Source organism: Parasteatoda tepidariorum, chromosome X2 (assembly GCF_043381705.1).
Source record: "Parasteatoda tepidariorum isolate YZ-2023 chromosome X2, CAS_Ptep_4.0, whole genome shotgun sequence".
Lineage (NCBI taxonomy): Eukaryota > Metazoa > Arthropoda > Arachnida > Araneae > Theridiidae > Parasteatoda > Parasteatoda tepidariorum.
The window spans coordinates 57,114,230-57,132,554 of NC_092215.1; the positions used below are offsets into that span (position 1 = coordinate 57,114,230).

Below are 18,325 nucleotides of genomic sequence, written 5' to 3' on the forward strand. Positions count from 1 at the left end.
TTTTCTATATACTTATCTACATCACTATAGAAAACAGTTTTTTGACAAAATGGCTATTAGAGCCCCTAAGTAGTTTCAGCCCAGGGCCCCACAAATTCACGAACCATTCCATGATAAAATTGCATAGTAAATCGGTAGAATGGGGTTTCTTTTTTTACTTAAGAGCGAGCATTTTGAGCTAAAAGGTATCAGTATAGTTCAAAGCAGAAATATTATTTAATTTAATAGGGTAAAGGACGTCTAATATTTTAATTGTTATTGTCGAGAAGGATTTAAAGAATTTTGAGGAAAGTAAATCAATTATCTTAGAATTCGAACGAAGAACGCAAATAGTATTACGGAATTTAAAAAAAAAATAATTATGCGTAATTAAAAAAAAAACGCTAGTATAAGTTGCATCGCATTTAACTACAAGTTTTATTTAATATGTTGGCTCCTCTCTCGGCTTTGGCTTCGTTTATCTTTTTAATTTGGCGAAAAGAAGAGCTCTAGTTGTTTTTTTGTTCTGATATAGTCGGACGTCTTCAAATGGCGTTATTCATCGTTTCATTAATAAATTTTTAAATAGTTATCGTTTGTTCTTAATTATTAGTATTACAGTCCATTCGACCCCCTCAGCATACTACTTAAAACTGGTTTCGTTTACTACTTAAAATTGAGTTAATGATTTTGAAACATTAAAGTAACATATTGTGTCAGATAAACTATTTGAAACGTTAGCTAAACAAACACTAAGGGTCAGTGTCATGCCTCCATGTTGTGATGGCGCTGTCATCAAGGTAGATGTTGTAAATAAAGATAGAGGAGTCCGTACGAAGCGTCTGAAAAGTAAAGACGTTCTTTTGGTATGAATCTAATTATTGTTTAGATAGTGAGATATCACAGCAAGCTCTCATACGAGAATTAGAGCATAAATTAAGGTATGAGATTTATCATATGAAAAACATTTTAAGAGTTGAATTATGAGAAGTATTGATTTTAGGTGATTTTCTTAAAGCGGAGAGTAATTGTGATTTCTGAAAAAAAACAAACAATCCATTTGTGGTGAAAAAATTTGTGAAGTATTTAAAATATAGAGGTATCGAGGGCCAAAACATGGTCAGTAGACCTAGAGATGATTTATGCAAAGTTATGGATAGTTAATTCTGTGTTTCGAGTTATAGTTTCGTTGGACAATAATCCCGATACAGCGAAAGAGCAATTTCGTTCCCCTTATGAATAATAACTTAATTGAGTATGATTTAAGTTATAGGGGTAAGTGGAATCTTCGATTAATTGTAATTTGTGAACTTAGATGCTTTTGCTTTATTATGTGTATTGCTTTAGTGGAATTAGTTTACTTTGTTAATTAGTGTTTAGCTAAGAGAATTGCTTTCGATGAAAGTGTGGCGAGTAGTTGATAGAGTTACTGATTTTGAAGTGTAGTTCTTTCAATAGCTAAATATAAAAATGGCACTTAAGTTGAACTTTAAAAAGGATGAGTTAATTACGATTGCAGAAGAATTGGGTTTAATAATTCCAGAAAATGCTAAAATAGTGGATTTAAAGCTCTTAATTGAATCTAGAGATGAATTTAAAACTGATGTTGAGTTTTTGCGTGATCAAATTGAGAATGTTTTGGAAGAAAAAAGGAAAAGGTTAGAAAAAGCAAAACGAGAATCAGAACAGGAAATAGAGTTAGAAAAGTTAAAATAAGCTCAATTAGAAAAGCAGTTAGAAATTGCGAATATTAGAGGTAACCTAGTTGACATGTCTAAGACTACAGTGACCAGTGAAACGGATTGCAATAATTTAGCAAATTTAATAAAAAGCGTTAGAACATTAACAATTCGAGTGCCGAGTAAGTCGGAAGGGCTTTTTTTGCTTCCTTGGAAAGAGCCTTTAATACAAAAAATATATCCGAGAAATATAAAGCAGAGATATTAAGTATTTTAACTTATATAACAGATCTAAACAATTATGAGGTGATTAAATCAATTGTTTTGAGAGAACTCACCGCGCAGACAGTATTAGAGAATTTTATAAGGGCATCAGTAGAAAACACATATACAATTTGCTTCGCGCTTAACTACGAGTTTCAATTGCTATTTAAATTTGTGAGGATTTTGAAACTTTAAAGCAATTGATAGTGTCAGACACTAGATCGAGATACAACCTCACATATTAACGTTAGGCAGGCCGAAAAATGGTTTAAACCACTTGTGTTAGCAAAAGACCCATATTTTACATCTCAAGGAAAAATTATAACTGAAAAGAGAACCGAATTAAGGGCTTATAACAACAATAGCAATTCGAATGAAAAGCATGTACCACCACCTTTGAGAAAATCCCCAATTTACTAGAGAAAACAAATATTTTCCCCACACACGCGAATGTCATATTTGTTCCAGTAACTCACATATGACTAAACGTTTCCCAAATAGAAGAAATAAATACTATGAACAATCTAAGCCGGTAATGGTATTAAAAACAAAACACAAAGTAACACACAAACGTCTATAAATAAATCCAGTGATAATACTGCGGTGGTTACAAATGTAAATTTGAAACATTTGTAGAGTTCTGAAAATGAAATTAATTAGTACCCGTTACAAAAAGTCTTCATTTCTATTGTAAGTCGTCAAACAGACGCAATCATCGATAGCGGGGCTGAAATCTCTATTTTGAATATCATTCCGTCTTTAGAAATAGAAGCTAAGGGAAAAATAATTTTACAATCCGCATTTAAAGAACAAGTCTAGGCGAAATTAGCAATATTTCCAGTTTATTATAAAAACCCTGACGATTGTCTATTTTATAGTTCAAATATTTTGTTTGCTTTAACAGGTAAATTAAACATCCCTTGCTTAATTACACAGGACGCTTATAACTCTGATTTATCAAAATGATGATTCAGCCAAAATCGAAAACGCTTTAGTTTCAGAATGCGACCCGTCAGTAGACGTGGGGGAAGAAATGAATAAAAGTTCAGCAAGGTCAGAAGATTCATTTTCTCAATCAGAAGAAAGTGAAACAGCGTACGGTGTTTATTTAATGTCGGATACTAATAAATTATGCAGTTATAGTGATGAATATTCCGAGGCTAATAAATTTCAAGAAATGCAGAAAGATTGTAAAGAATTCTTTTAAAGATGCTAGTTTGAAAAAGAATAATTTCTTTTTGCGGGATGATTTATTATTTTATAAAGATAAAATTTATGTCTATATCGTATACAATATATCAATTAGTATTATCTAAAATTTATAGGGATAAAGTTATTCAATTCGCTCATAGTGAGAATAATTTAGGAATACGAAAAACTAAGGAACGCATAAAATTATCTTTGTATTGGCCTAATGTTTCAAAAGATGTTGAAAATTATTGTAAAACCTGCGAAAATTGTCAATTAAAGATGCGATAATCTGATAAAATTCCTATAACCCCTGTCGTTAGAGCTTCATATACTTTTCACACGGTAAATATAGATTTAATTGGAGAAATTGTTCCACCCTCGGGTAGAAAACATAAGTATTGTTCATGTTTAATTGATCAAAATTTCAGATGGCCCACTAAAAAATTTGTCTGCTATGACAACATGCGACGCCCTTTTAGAGATATTCATGCGTACCGGAATTCCAGAAGTAATTTGCAGTGACCAGGGTACTCATTTTACTTCGCAATTGACGAAAGAATTTGAAAATAGGTTAGGAACAAGTCCTCGATTTTCCACTCCATCTTACCTAGCTTCGAATGGTTTAGTAGAAAAATGGAATAGGGTATTTAAACATGTGTTACACCATGTTATCCGTTCAGATCCTACCGATTGCGATAAACATATTCCGTATTTACTTTTTGCGTACAGCGAAGTACCAAATTGTACAACGGGAATATCTCCTTTTAAACTTATGTATGGACGCGAAGCTAATAGCCCTTTGTCAGTTCTAAAATCTTCTTGGTCAGGTGAGATTCCACTACCCCTAAATCTTAGCAATTCGGCTGTAGATTATTTACAGGAATTTAAAATGAATTTGAAAGAGGCCGCAGATCTCGCTTCTTTGACTACAACTAAAAAACAAAATTCTTATGCCCATTATTTTAATCGAGGTACGAGAATGAAAGAGTTTAAGAAAGGTGAATTAGTTGATTTACTCATTCTAAACTATGCGTATAAACTATACGCAAGATGGACGAGACCAGGCGAAACAATAGAACGAGTTAATCTTAATTCATATAAGGTTAAATTACCAGATGGCAATGTACGCCATATTCGTGCTAACAAAATAAGACATTTTCATGCTATAACGCAAACTGTGGGAGTTATTTTTGAAGACGATGTTGAATTTGGTGAAATTCATCCTACACCAATTATAACACCTTTGTTAGAAAAAGATGACATTGAGGTAGATATTAGTCATTTAGAAGAAAGTAAACAGAGTTGCTTGAACTTTTGCATGCATCATTATTCTCCGGTAAAGTACAAGTCGCTAATGTAGGTTAACATAAAATTCGATTACTACCAGGAGCTGAGAGGAAGAAACCCTACATTTACAAAATCCTCGAATCTTTCAAGACTGAAGTCGACAAACAAATTTCAGAATTAGAAAATCTAGGTCTTATTGAGCACAGCGAAGCAGACATTGCTTACCCAGTAGTTTGCGTGCCAAAGAAGGATGGTAGTGTGCGAGTATGCATCGATTTCAGACAGTTAAATGCTGTAACAAAATCCTTTGATTACCCAATGGAAAATTCAGCAGACCTCATCAACCAAATTGGGCATGATAAAATTATATCCTGCCTAGATGTATTAAAAGGGTACTGGGATTAAAAGGGTTCCTTTAGAAGAGGAAAGCCGTGATCTTACTTCATTTAAAACTCATCAAGCCCAATATAGATGGAAGGTAATGCCATTTGGCCTCCGCAACGCAGAAGCTTCTTTTCAGAAAGTAATGAACAGTGCTTTAAGTGAATATCGTGAATTCTGCAAAGCATATCTCGATGATGTAGCTATATTTTCTTGTGACTGGGATACGAATCTTAAACAATTAGATATGGTACTGTCTAAATTAACTGATCTAAAATTCACTGTTAATGTCAAGAAATGTGTTTTCGCAAAAACACAAATCAAGTATTTAGGTCATATTATAGGAGATGGTAGACATGAACCAGATCCTGAAAAGCTTCGTGCTATTGAAATCATCGAAACACCGAAAACCAAGTCAGCTTTAAAAAGTGCGTTAGGTCTCTTTAATTATTACAGAAATTACATAAAAAACTATGCTGAGATAGCAAAATCATTGACGGATTTAACCAAAACGAAAGTTCCGGAGTTTATTCCTTGGACTGACGTAGAGGAATTATCATTCTAGAAACTAAAGAAAAAGTTGAGTAAACTCCTTCCCTTTATACTCCAGATCCTAAAAAACCGTATGTTATACAGTGTTATGCAAGTTCCTATGATTTTGGTACTTGTTTATCCCAAAGAGATGATAACGGTCAACTTTGCCCCTTCAGTTTTGCTAGCCAAAAACTGAACTAAGTGCAGCAAAACGGGGCTACGATTGAACGTGAAGCGTATGCTGTAGTATGGTCGGTTAAAAAGTTGAAAATTACGTGTTTGGTGCGTATATTGACATTAACACTGATCATAATCCTCTAATATTTTTACAGAAGTCAGTATCCCAATCTGCTAAGTTGCAACGGTGGGCTTTAGCTCTCCAAAAGTACAATATTCATATCACACACTGCCCAGGTGCTCAATTAAAAAATGCTGATGATCTATCAAGACTACTAAGTGATTAAATGTTGTGGATCAGATTTCGCTATACCAGGTGTAGCACAATCTTGTCGGGGGTGGGGTGGGCATGCCTTCATGTTGCGATGGCGCTGTCATCAAGGTAGATGTTGTAAATAAAGATAGGAGTTCGCACGAAGCGGCTGATAAGTAAAGACGTTTTTTTGGTATGAGTCTAATTGTTGTTTGCACAGTGAGATATCAGTTTTTCGGTACAGAACCTGCTCCGACAACATTTTTTGTTAGTTTTTTTATTGAAATAAAAGTTCATATAAAGTAAACATTTATAAATTGAGAATTTTTTGGTGTATTTAAAGTAGAACGATCACATCACATCCAGTTGGAATGTTCCCTATGTTTGTAAAAATCCTGAATTTTGTTTTATTATTCTTTAAGATAATTTTTTTAGTGTAGTTTAATTTTCCGGAAGAATTATTTAAAATATTGATAAAATAATTATTATTAAACAAAGAGTAATAACGTCACGTGAAAATTATGAAATGAATTAATCAAAAATTAACAGGTAGTTAAACAACTAGCGACCGTTAACCCTTAAACGACAAACTTTTCAAAAATTGAAGAAATTTGGAGCGAATTCCAAAATATCCGTGTTCTACAACATATCTAATCTCATATAAATATTGTAAATATCGGGCAAGCAAAGAATTGATTTAAACCTGTAGAGTTAAGGAAAGAGGCAATTAGTATTTCATTTCGTGAGGTAAGATAATAAATGAAGAGAAAAGAGCAAAAAATGATTAATAACAAATTTTGAAACAGTCTAATACTTACTAAAAAATTTGTTACATTATTGGAATTATATTTGAACTAAAATATAAAATCATTAAGTAATAATTCGAATTTTTTTTTTAAAATTCATATTCATAAAATTAATTGATTTTGTAAATTAAAGAAATTTCAGTGACGAATAACTGTTATTCTTAGATATAAAAAACTGCAACCCTGGCCAAGTTATTAGACGCACTATAAGATTCTATGTAAAATCTTAATTATCGAGTGATACTATACAGCTTTATTGTTTTTATGTGACTGAAACCGATTTGTACTTGTTTACCTTAGTGTATCAATTGGTTAAATGAGACGATATGTAATATAAATATGACGGTAGGATAAATTAGACGATATATTATATCAATATAGAATATTTATTATATCAATCATTATATTAGTATATTATAATAATTAGATAAAATTATTAGACGCACTGTAGTTTTTTTATAATTACATGATTTGCACGAGTTTATATGCAATATTTTTATATAACTTGTTCATCCACAGGTTTCNAGATTTTTTATATACTTCCTATTTGTATTTATTTTTAACGTATTGCATTACAATGTTAACCAATTGATACAGGAGCGCAAACAAATGCAAACCGGTTTCATCCGAGTAAAAACAATACAGTTGGATAGTATCACCTGATAACTATAATTTTACATAGAATCTTATAGTGTGTCTAATAATATGGACTGGTAAGTGCATATTTGAAAAATCATTGTTTGGAATATTTTTCCTTTAACGCAGAAAAAGACAGTGGTGTTTCTTGCTGTATTGCATAATCATAATTTATTAAAATGCTAAATATATTTTCCCCTTATTTTGATCTAAATTAATACAAAATAATGAAAAAAGTATAAAAAATATGTTTAATAAAAATTGCACATCAAAGGGTAAATGAAGAAAAAATAAAAATTTTGATTTATGCTATTCACTTTACTTTTGTCCTTTAGACTGGGTTCATGAGAGAGCCGAAATAATAGTGTTTGTTTTAATGTTTATCAGCTGATCACAGTCTAAAGAGGTTTTTCTACAAGAATTGCATCTGTGTGTGATAAAAAATTAATTCACTTTAATAGAAATACGAGACCAGTCCTACTTAGTTTTCGATAGATCGCTCAGCCTTTCATTGAAACGAATCTGATCAAAAGAGTTTTGTCTACTGTCAGGAAGCAAGAATTTTACTAGACAACGAGTCGAAGAGTTATGAATGCTTAAAGTCTGTTTCTTGCATTAGTGATATCTCATTAATAGCTAATCGTAAAGTTACGGCAACGATTGCGAATTAAGATAACATTTTTGAATGAAATATTTCGATGTTAGTAGATAACCGATTTAATAATTTAATCGAATGATTGATGCGCGAGAGCAAATTCTTGAATCATTTAAATCATTGCAGACACTAATTTAAATATTCAGTGAAAAATTGATATTTTTATTGGAGTGAAATAATTTTATGACATAATTAAGCTGGAAGAAATAAATGCGAATATTACACCACAGGCATCTGTTTTTGGTTATATCGTAGAATTTCAAGGACAGATAAATTTATTAAAATTATTGACCACTTAACAGTGATATTCGTTTTAGAAATGGAAAATTTCTTTGACTCTTTAATTTTGTTCTTTATATTATTATGAAAGTTACAAAATGGTTTTTTATTACAAATTTTTCTTTTAAATGCAATAACTACTGTATTTATAATTTTCACATAGGCATAAAAAAGTAATGGATTACACACACATCTTATTCAATTAGAGCAAATTAAAAAAAAATTTGAAGCTAAGTATAAAATAAAAACACAACAATATGATTTTCAATACATAAATTTTACAAATCTTTTACAGTATGGTATATCCCAAAACACGGTACTGCACTCAAGCCCAAATCGCACTCTTTGCATCACTCACATTTTCCCTCCTTCGACTGAAGTCGTAATCGGTGAAATCCCTAATGCCATCTATTAGGAAAATATTGAATTAAGAGTCCTAAAGTAGAAGCGAACACAAAATAGAAGTTTTTCTTCTGGTCGAAGTCAGTCGGGCATCACTGTTGTTGCCCAAACTGGATTCGGGCGACACTGGTAAGGGGTTAATTTATAGGTCGGAAGAGTTAAATTCAAATTTGAAAATTTTGTGAGAAGAAATGAATTACCTAAAAGTAGAAAACATTTATACCATTTCAGGAACATTTTGCGCGGATACATTAAAGAGATAAGACAGGGAGATATACACTGCTTAAAGGATATTGAGGTTGTATGTTGATCTTGTACCTGGAGAATTGTTTGAATGATAAATACATTATCGACAGACGTACTAGGTTATATGAGATAAAAATGACAATTGTTTTGCTGAAAAAGATGCGTTCTGTTGAGTATTTGGGTACAAAAGGAAAAAAAACACAATTTGTGCATATGAGAAAAACAAATTAAAAAAGGTGTTTCCTTAAAAGAAAATCGTTTTTCGTAGGGGGTATGGTTTCCCCGGATGGTCAGCAATGTTGAACATCTTTGAGGCATCGAGTCAATGAGGTTATTAATGAGGGGCTGGGGTAATCTGTCCCACTCCTCCAGAAGAGCTCTTTCCAGAATGTCCTAAAGCCTAAAATGTCCCAGACATGCTCGAAAGGGTTCATGGCCGGAGAACACGCTGGCCCATCCATTCGTATGACTCCTTCCTCCAAAAGGAAATCATTCACCAAGTTAGCACGATATGGTCAGCAGTTGTCGTCCATTAACATGAAGTCATCTCCAATTGCTGCAGCGTAAGGGACTACAATAAGTTTCGGGATCTCATCACTATTATCGGCGACAAGTCAGAGCTCCATTTCGAATGACATGGAGATTAGTGCACCTCCGCCCCTACCTCCAAAGATCACTTCCCACCGCCAAATCTTACACTTTCGTGCACAAACGCAGGATTGTTTCTAGTGCCACGTTCCCTCCGGAAGAAAATACGCCTATTATCAGGGTGAACAGAAAAATGGGACACGTCAGAGGCAAGTCATTTTTCCTCCAGTTCTCTTGCTTTGTTGCTCACTCCCTTCTGGCGTGACGATGCCTTGCTGTTAACGTGACGCACATCATTGGTCGGTGATCATGCAGACCAGCGTGAAGGCCGTTTCGGACAGTTTGTGTCAAAACTGTGGTGTGGTAACCGAGCGAATGTGTTGTTGAAGAAGAGTGGCATTCGTTAGCGTTAAATAATGGTCTTCATTCGGCATTGTTCGTCTACCTTCTCTTGTCCTGATCTTTGGCCTTCATTTCCAATCTCCAAAATACGGTTCCAGATCCTGCAAATCACACTTTGTGAAACTCCAATGACTTCTGCTACTTCGGCTTGTGTTTGTCCCCCTCTAACCGGCCTACAACTTTCCAAGCTTTTGATTCGGTAAAATGACTTCGTTGAGACATCGCACTCATCAAAACAAAGCTTCGTCTACGACGTCATACTCAGAATTTGCATACTGCGAAGTTTGAAAATAAGAAAATCCTCTTCCATTTTATGCAAAAAAATTTTTGCTTATAGCGTTATTTTTTTCAAGACTTACAATATTCTTTAATTGTTTTGAGCAGTGTATAAGGAAAGGATAGGTGTAATAAAGTAAATTGTAGAGCCTGAAGTGTCAATGCCTCACCATGGCATTTATAGACAACAAAAAAGTATAACCTATGAACCCACCTTGACTATTAATGGATAATCACTTAATTCCATACAATACTATGGTCTTTTCCCCTTTTTAGTGAGATTTCAAAAGCTTTCACTGCTGTCAAATTTACCGCATGATTAATATTGGTGAGAATCAATATTAATTGCCCAAAACAATTTTGTGGAAAATTGTTAAGTTGTATCAATTTAATAGCGTCACGTATGGAAGCCCCGTTTTTAGCAATGAGGAAATTAAAACAGATTAACGAGGAGGCAAACTTTCTTATTGCTGCATCAGTTTTGTGTAATGATATTTACAGGGGTGGTGTATTGAGTGGAGCTAACACGCTGAAAAAAAATAAACATCGCAACACTAACTCTCTAAAAACTGCTCAGATGTCATTACATAAAGGGTTGCGTGCGAATAATTCCGAGATTACTCCAGTCTCTGCAAAAGAGTATGAATTTTCCTTGACGGATGAAATTAAAATTTTAGATATCGCCTGGAGGGTTGATTGTTTTAACTTAAATGTAAAGATAGAACTAACTACTCATCCAACTATAAGATCGGTTTTTATCAATCATCGCAAGACTCTTTGATCCACTTGGACTAGTTAGACCAGTGATCAGTGAAACAAAAATATTCGTTCAACAATTGCTAAAAATGAACTGGGATGGCAGACTTCCAGAGAAAGAAGTAGGTGCGTAGTAAAAATTTGTTCGCTCTTTAATGAATTTAAATAACATAAACACTGAGTGTTGTATAGTGATCGAAAGCTCTGAAGTAATTGAACTTCATAGTTTTTACGATGCTTCCGAAAGAGTATATGGTGCCTCTATTTACGCAAGATCCTTCAACTTTGATGAAGAATTGAAAGTAAAACTTGTTGTGAGTAAATCTTGCGTGTCACCAGTTAAGTAAGTAACTGTAATTCGCTTAGATGTACGTGTAGTGCCGTTCTAATTATCAAATTGATGCATACAGAGCAAAATGAATTAAAAATGAATATTCACTCATTTTTCTGTTGAATCGATTCTACCTTAATATTAGGGAAGATAAGAAATGAATCAAGAGAGGCGTTTGTACCCTATCGAGTTCTGATCAGTTAAGTGTTTACAGAAATAAATCAGCGGCATTATGTTCCAGAATTCTGCATACATCTTAACGAAAGGATTTGATCCAACTAAAATGGTAGTTCTGGCCCTTCCTTATTCCTCAACATGAAATGAATTTCCCTAGTGACTGCACTGACATCCAGAATTATTCGACGGAGATTCCACGAGTCTTGTGGAGCAAAATAATGATCCCATAATTAATTGGCAAAGCTGCAATTAATCATTGCGTGGTGTGTGCTTATCAAAGAAAACGCTAGAAATCCACTGTATAAAACTACGGATAGTTTAACTGTATCTGAATTATCCACCTTGATGTATTGTTTAGAGTGCGAGATATATGTTTTGCAAAAGAGATTAAGAGGGCAATAGTTTCCTAATTCCAGTAACTTATTAAATTTGTCTCCATTTTTAGATGAAGAGAACATACTTTTTTTGGTGGGACACGTACCCACAGTGATTTAGAATTTGATAGTAGGTTCTTTTATCTCAAAAATCTCAAGTTGTCTTCTTTAATTGTGGAACATTTTTCATCTTAAAAATTTGCATGCTGCATCACAATTCTCGTTATATCTTATATGTTAAAAGTTTTTGATTATTAATGTTCTTAATTTGAGTAAGAAACTTGTTCATTCTTGTTCTGTGTGTTTAAAGCTAAACCTGTTATCTTAGTGCAGTTAATGAGAAATTTGCCTAGGGCAATAGCAATATCAAATTACGCATTCAATGCGAGTGATGGCCCACTGGGTTAGCCACTGCTAACCCAGCGTCATCGGACAATCCGGCGTGCCTTTGCCACCAATCACCACAGATGGACACTGCAACAGTGATCTGATCTGACGAATCACGTTATCAACTGTTCCATGCTGATGGGAGGCACCGTGTGTGGAGCACATCGCACGAAGCGATGGATCCAGCATGCCAAGTGAGCACAGTCCAGGCCGGTGGCCTATCAGTCATGGTGTGGGGTGCATTTTCGTGACATGGAATGGGCCCCCTGGTCGTTCTGGATGCCACATTGACAGGTCAGTGGTATCTTCAGCTGCTTGGCGACCATCTCCACCCTTTTGTAATGTTTCAACACCCTGATGACATTGCTGTGTATCAAGATGACAACGCAGCCCCACATCGCGCCAATATCGTCCGTGCCTGGTTCGACGAGCATGCAGGTGAGATCCAACGACTGAATTTGCCACCTCGAAGTCCTGATATGAACCCCATTGAACAAACATATCTGGGATACCCTCGACGTCAGGCTCAGGGCATTGAATCCTCAACCCACAAACAGGCCACAATTGGCTGCTGCTCTGCGGGATGTGTGGTGCCAAATACCTCCGGACGTGTTCCAGAGCCTTGCAGACTCACTTCCACGCCGTATCGCTGCACTCCGCAGGGCCAGAGGGGGCCCGACCAGATATTAGGTGGGTATCCCTTGAGTTTTGCTCAGTTAGTGTAGTATTCTACATATTTAATAAATATCTACATTAAATATCACTAGTTAATTTTGTACCTATTAAATCAGCGCTTATTAACTTTGAGATCAATGACATGACTAATAAGAAATTATTAATTATCAAAGAACGGACAAATAAATGCCTTTTTCGACTCATGAGATCTGTAAACTTGCAAAAATTCCTGTTATTATTGTTTAAATATATTTTCTTTATTTGCAGTTGATTTTAAATTTAGTTCTATAGAAAAACGTTTTAAAAGAAACACATTCAAAGTAAACACGTGGCTTCAGATTACTTAAGATATAATGATCCGTCCATGTTGATCACTGAACAGTAATAGAATCACTTTATTCGCGTCACATTAGAGCTGTTGGTGACAGTCACAATTTCGCTTCGCAAGAACGACGACAACTAAATCGAATACTCAGTAGATCAGTTTAACGAGGACCAAATAATCGCCATTTCACAGACAGAATGCTCGACTTCGGTGTTCTACTGGGAACCATGTATTTACGATCAGCCCACTGACCTTGCAAAGAAATAATTATGAACTAAAGAACGTGCAATAAAATCTTAAAAATAATCGTCTACATTTTTTTTTGTAACAGCAGTTATTGTTAAATTAATGAAGAAGAAATAATTTTTCAAACAACTCGGACTTTTTTATTTTATAATTTTATAACCGAAGTTGAACAGCCGGCCCAATTTTTGGGTTTACGATTTCTAATGTTCAACTCCATAGCCTTGTGATTTTGAACCTAATCCAGAAGACAAGGGAGCTCCTGGATCAAGTATTGGGAGAAATTTGCCTCCGTGGAGGACTTTTTGATGGAACTAACCCACATTTGCGTTACATGGAGAGGAAGATAACGAAAACCTCCCACAGTTAGCCTGACGGTAAAAGGACTCTAACCCATGATCCGTCTACCACTGATGCGGAATTCGTGTAGACCAGTCATCGTTGGGATTCGAACCTAGTTCACCTCATTGGCAGGCGAAAGCTCTATCCCCTGAGCCATGGCGGATCTCCTGAACGGACTCATAAAAATTTCTAAACGCCAGTGACAAGCTAGAGTAAAGCTGGATTAAAACAGTTAAAGCTAGATTAAAAAATTAAATAGGTTTTTTCTTTCTTTCTGTAAAAGCTTTATTTTTCGCTTCCTCGTTAAAAAGTAAAAGTTAAAATGAACTCAGTTTTCTACAATAAAATGTTGAAATATATCCAACTGTGCAACAATGCAACATTCCTTGATCTTTTCACCAGTGCCGATGACATTCTGCTCTGATAATTTACGATCTGCTGATGACAGTCACTCATAGATAGTCCTGTTTCCTTTCACGTTTCTTCAAGAAATCCTTTTGGAGATGGGGTTGCGACTTGCCTATAATTCCACCTCCCAATGAGAAAAATTTGTTTTGTGAAGGAAAGTGCTTTTTCTACTAAGAAATGGGAAGTAACAAATATTGGTGCAATTTTGGGCATTGATCTATTCACAATAAACAATGTATACAAATTTCTAAGGAAAAAAAAAGCGAAAGGTGGTTCCGATTTGTCAGAAAAATTCACAATTGCTATGTCAGAGAAAGGGTATAACAGACACTTAATTTCCTGCTGCATAGTGCTTTTAAAGAAAGTGTCCATCTAAAATTTTTTATTAGTTTCTCAAATTCTTAAAATATACCAGCAATTTAACATTCAAGTCACTTTTTGTTTTTTTCCTAAAAGTTAACACAAAAGGAAAGTTGAAAAATTTACATTATAAAAGAAGTTTAAAGAACAAATATACATATTTTTTCATTGAGTTTCCCACTTTTTTTGTTCTATGGAGATAATCTAAATTGTCACACTGGAGCAGTTACTTTGTCAAAAACAGGCACATTCTCAGTCTCACTGACCATCCTCATTCATCTTTTTATTAATCATCATCAATTTTTGGCCTATAGAAACAATAGTAAAAGACGCATTTTTGTCATCCTTTAGAGGCGTCCGGATTGCCTGGTTGGTAGGGCGTTGGACCCATGCCTGAGCGGTCGTTAATTCGATGCCCACCGGCCAAAGACAAAATTGTGATTGGTGCAGGCTCTCGGGGTCATAAAGTCATCCAAGTTCCCATAACAAATCAATACCTCTGAAACATTGGATCGGTGATTGATCGTGCTCTGGTTCAGGTCAAGATTATTATATGAGGATTGTGTGTGAATGTGTCCTCCCTATTAAACGGGATGTGACGTATGAATGTTGTCTCCGGCTCATCCTCAGGGATGTTTCCCAGACCGTCATTGTGCAACTCTAGTGCGACGTGAACAAAAGTACCAGTACCATTAAAAGCAAACAGAATTCATAGACTTCTGAAGATCTAGTTCATAATTTGAATATTTTCGTAATTTGAATATCTTGATTTGTGGATGTTAGAAGCCAGTGCAAGGTAAGGTAAAGAGCGCGTCTGCTGTAAATTTTAAGTGAATAGAACCTAAATAATTGTAGTGAATGTACTGTGTGGTACTTCCATTAGAATAAAAATGTTGTGTTAAGAGTAAAATTTAATGAGCTTGAAGGCAAAATGAAATTGGTGATGTTCTGTTAGGAAATTGAATCCAAGCAAAACGTTATTTGAACCAGGCAACACGAAATTACAAATGAAAATAACATTAATGTGGAAAACGTCGTTATCTTTGTAAAAAACAACTTATCAAATCCTTTACATTACAATTACACTCTAAAAAAATTGAGAGAATATTTTGAATTAAGGAAAAGAACCGAGAGATCAAATAAATCAGAAAAAAAATTTAAATTTTACAGAAAGGATAATTTTTGCGATGCATTTTTCAGCTTATAAGTTTGTTCAAATTGAAAGTAGACGTATGTAATTACACCAGAAATACTGTAGGGCGTCAACATTAAAGATTATAAAAGAAGGTTGAAAGAGTGTACAAAATTGCACATGAGAGCATTTAAGGTGGATTTAAAATCAAATTAAAAATGGAGGTGCCCAGAACAGAATGACGCACATCAGTATGGTTTTAAATTACAGAAAATGATTGCTTCGTTCCTTCGTGTGACGCACTATAACTGTTCAGCCACCTCTAATCATTTAATCAACAGGAGAAATGGTATAAATTGGAAGTCTTGGTGTTTGTGTACTTTAGCCTAGTTTATCTGATATAAATGTTTACTTCTCACGAAAACTTCCGTGGCATTTTTTTACAACTGTTTGTGTTTGTTATAGCTTACACGCATCTATCTTAAACACAACCTTACATTCACAGTAAATGGTCTCATGCAGACTGTTAAATCTGCAGCTCATTCTTTCTACTTTCTTTTATAATCCATAATGGTGGAACTGCTGTATTTCTGACACTATTACAAGTGTCCAATTTTCATTTGGGCAATCCTTTTATATACTTGATTAAAAATTTCATTGGCTTCAAAAAATTTGGAGATGGTAATTAGAGTTAACCTGTTTTGAGAGCTCAAGAATAGACGTCCATTCTCAATACTCACCGGACGAGAAAGAGAAAAAACAAAAATGATTCAAAATAAAGAGTTGTCTAAGACAAATTGAAAATAAAAGTGAGAAACAAAAAAAAGCAAAACAGTGGTTAGTCGAGAGTGAAACCGAAAAATAAATAACGGTGAAAGAAAATAAACTACTTTTGTCGAAAGATGTAAAAATCTCAATCAAGATGTGGGGAGGAAGTCGTTAACAAGGGAATCGGCATTTATATAAATGAAGCAAGATTCCAGGGCATCAAGATGAGCTGATGTTAGAGAGAATTTTGACATTATCGAAATTATTTTATGCCGAAGGATCTAACAACGTGCGGAAATAAAAGATTTATCGCATTATTGATAACAGACATATTTATCGTATTTCTTTAGTCTACACTTTGGTGCGTCCGATGTAAACAATTTCGACAAGGCCAAAATTCTTTCCACCCCTGCAACATAAGCTCATTTTTGATGCCTTGGAATTTTATTTCATTCCCACGAATGCTTATTTAATCCAATATATCTTTTCGCTTTAGTTTCTTGGGTTTATATGCTTTAAATAATGAAATTTTTAAACAAACGGATTCAGTCAATAAGAGATAAGCACATACTTACTTATATGGCGATAATGAGGACTGAATGGATATTGCAAGATAAACTCGGATGACGGCTGAACAAACTTAAATATTTTAACCTAGAAAAAATAAGAATTTTTTAAGTAATGTCATCAAATTTTCTTAAATAAAAACTTTTGCCAGTAACCTCTTGAAATCCTAGCTTTAAATAATTGCAGAAAATAGAATCTTTACTTAGAAATACGTAACTTAAAATAAACTCATAAGAGAAAAATTACTAAACATGATTACTTTTTTAGTTATATTTAATAATATATTGTACAAAATGATGATAAATTTTAATTGTTAGCTTTTTTTTGCACTGTGTAGGATATTTTTATAAGGTATTTTTTCACATTACAGTTGTGAAACGAAATCCAGTGCCATAAAACTTTCTAAAAAGTTACTTGACTCGAATTTCTTACCTTTCTTATGTTTTTCATTATGACTAATAATTCTAGCTAGCTGTAACAAATCTAATTATATTTTTACATAGATTTTCTCTTTATGAAAGCACACAAGCAGAAAAATATCTTAAAATGCTATTTTTTAAGTTATAAAATTGCATCTAATGTTGATTTACACATTAAACGTTGGGTCTTAAGGCTGTTCTTGGTAAGTTGTGCTTAGTTGAGTGTATAATTAAGTAAATCATGAACTTCAGGGGCCCTACCATGAGCTACCGGGAATGGAATGAAGATTCCCGGCTGGAAAGTGAAACTGGGAAAGTTTGGTTCCATCAATGAAACCGATTCCAATTCCAGCCAAGAAACTCTATCCAAGGTGTTCGTGGTGGGGAGAAATAACTCCCGTTGGAACGTGACGTTATTTCCAGATGGAATTTCATTCCATGGAGCTCATGGTAGGGTTCCAGGTTGTATTTATTTATTCTTACATTTCAATATGCTGACGTATGTGCTCATTACAGGGAAGGCTTATAAGTCTTTGTCAAGTTAAAGAACTAATTAGAGAAGGACATCACAAACCAGCAGGGTTTGAACCCGCTACTTCCGCGAGTGTTGAGGATCTGTCACAATGCCCTAGTAAGGAGGTCTCCGCGTTATATTAGGGTGAAGGATTTTCAAAAACTTTCAGTCCCACAGTAGATTGATCGTAAAACACGATTCCCATCATATAAACGACATCACTGCCAGGGATTAGTGAGCGAGGACCACTTTGATCAGTCTGCGAAGGGATCATTAGTATGACGTATCGATACTCGATTTACCGTTCTACCATAAAGAACTCGACTTCACGCGCAGGTTATCAAAATCTGATCTGCAATGGCATGTTTTCGGACCATTTTAAGGGATGTTTTTCAACCCTTTGCTAACAGTCCATCATGCTGTTCTAGTGCCATGTAAGTAAAGTACTACTATTACGACAACTTGTGCTCCTTACAAAAAAGGCTTATAAGTCCTTTTGAAGAATGGATAGC

The 18,325-nt window shown here is 34.4% G+C and overlaps 1 protein-coding gene and 1 long non-coding RNA gene across 2 annotated transcripts in view; one reads left to right on the top strand and one right to left on the bottom strand.

Annotated features, from left to right (window-relative positions):
• Positions 1–18,325, bottom strand: part of LOC107453372 (ecdysone-induced protein 74EF) — a 386,074-nt gene that overhangs the window by 207,220 nt on the left and 160,529 nt on the right. Inside the window, exon 5 of the mRNA XM_071188231.1 lies at positions 16,889–16,967. The gene's annotated coding sequence lies outside the window, so the exon portion shown is untranslated. The remainder of the gene's footprint in view (positions 1–16,888; positions 16,968–18,325) is intronic.
• The window catches only part of LOC122269199 (uncharacterized), a 66,177-nt gene that overhangs the window by 12,898 nt on the left and 34,954 nt on the right, over positions 1–18,325 (top strand). The window lies entirely within an intron of this gene.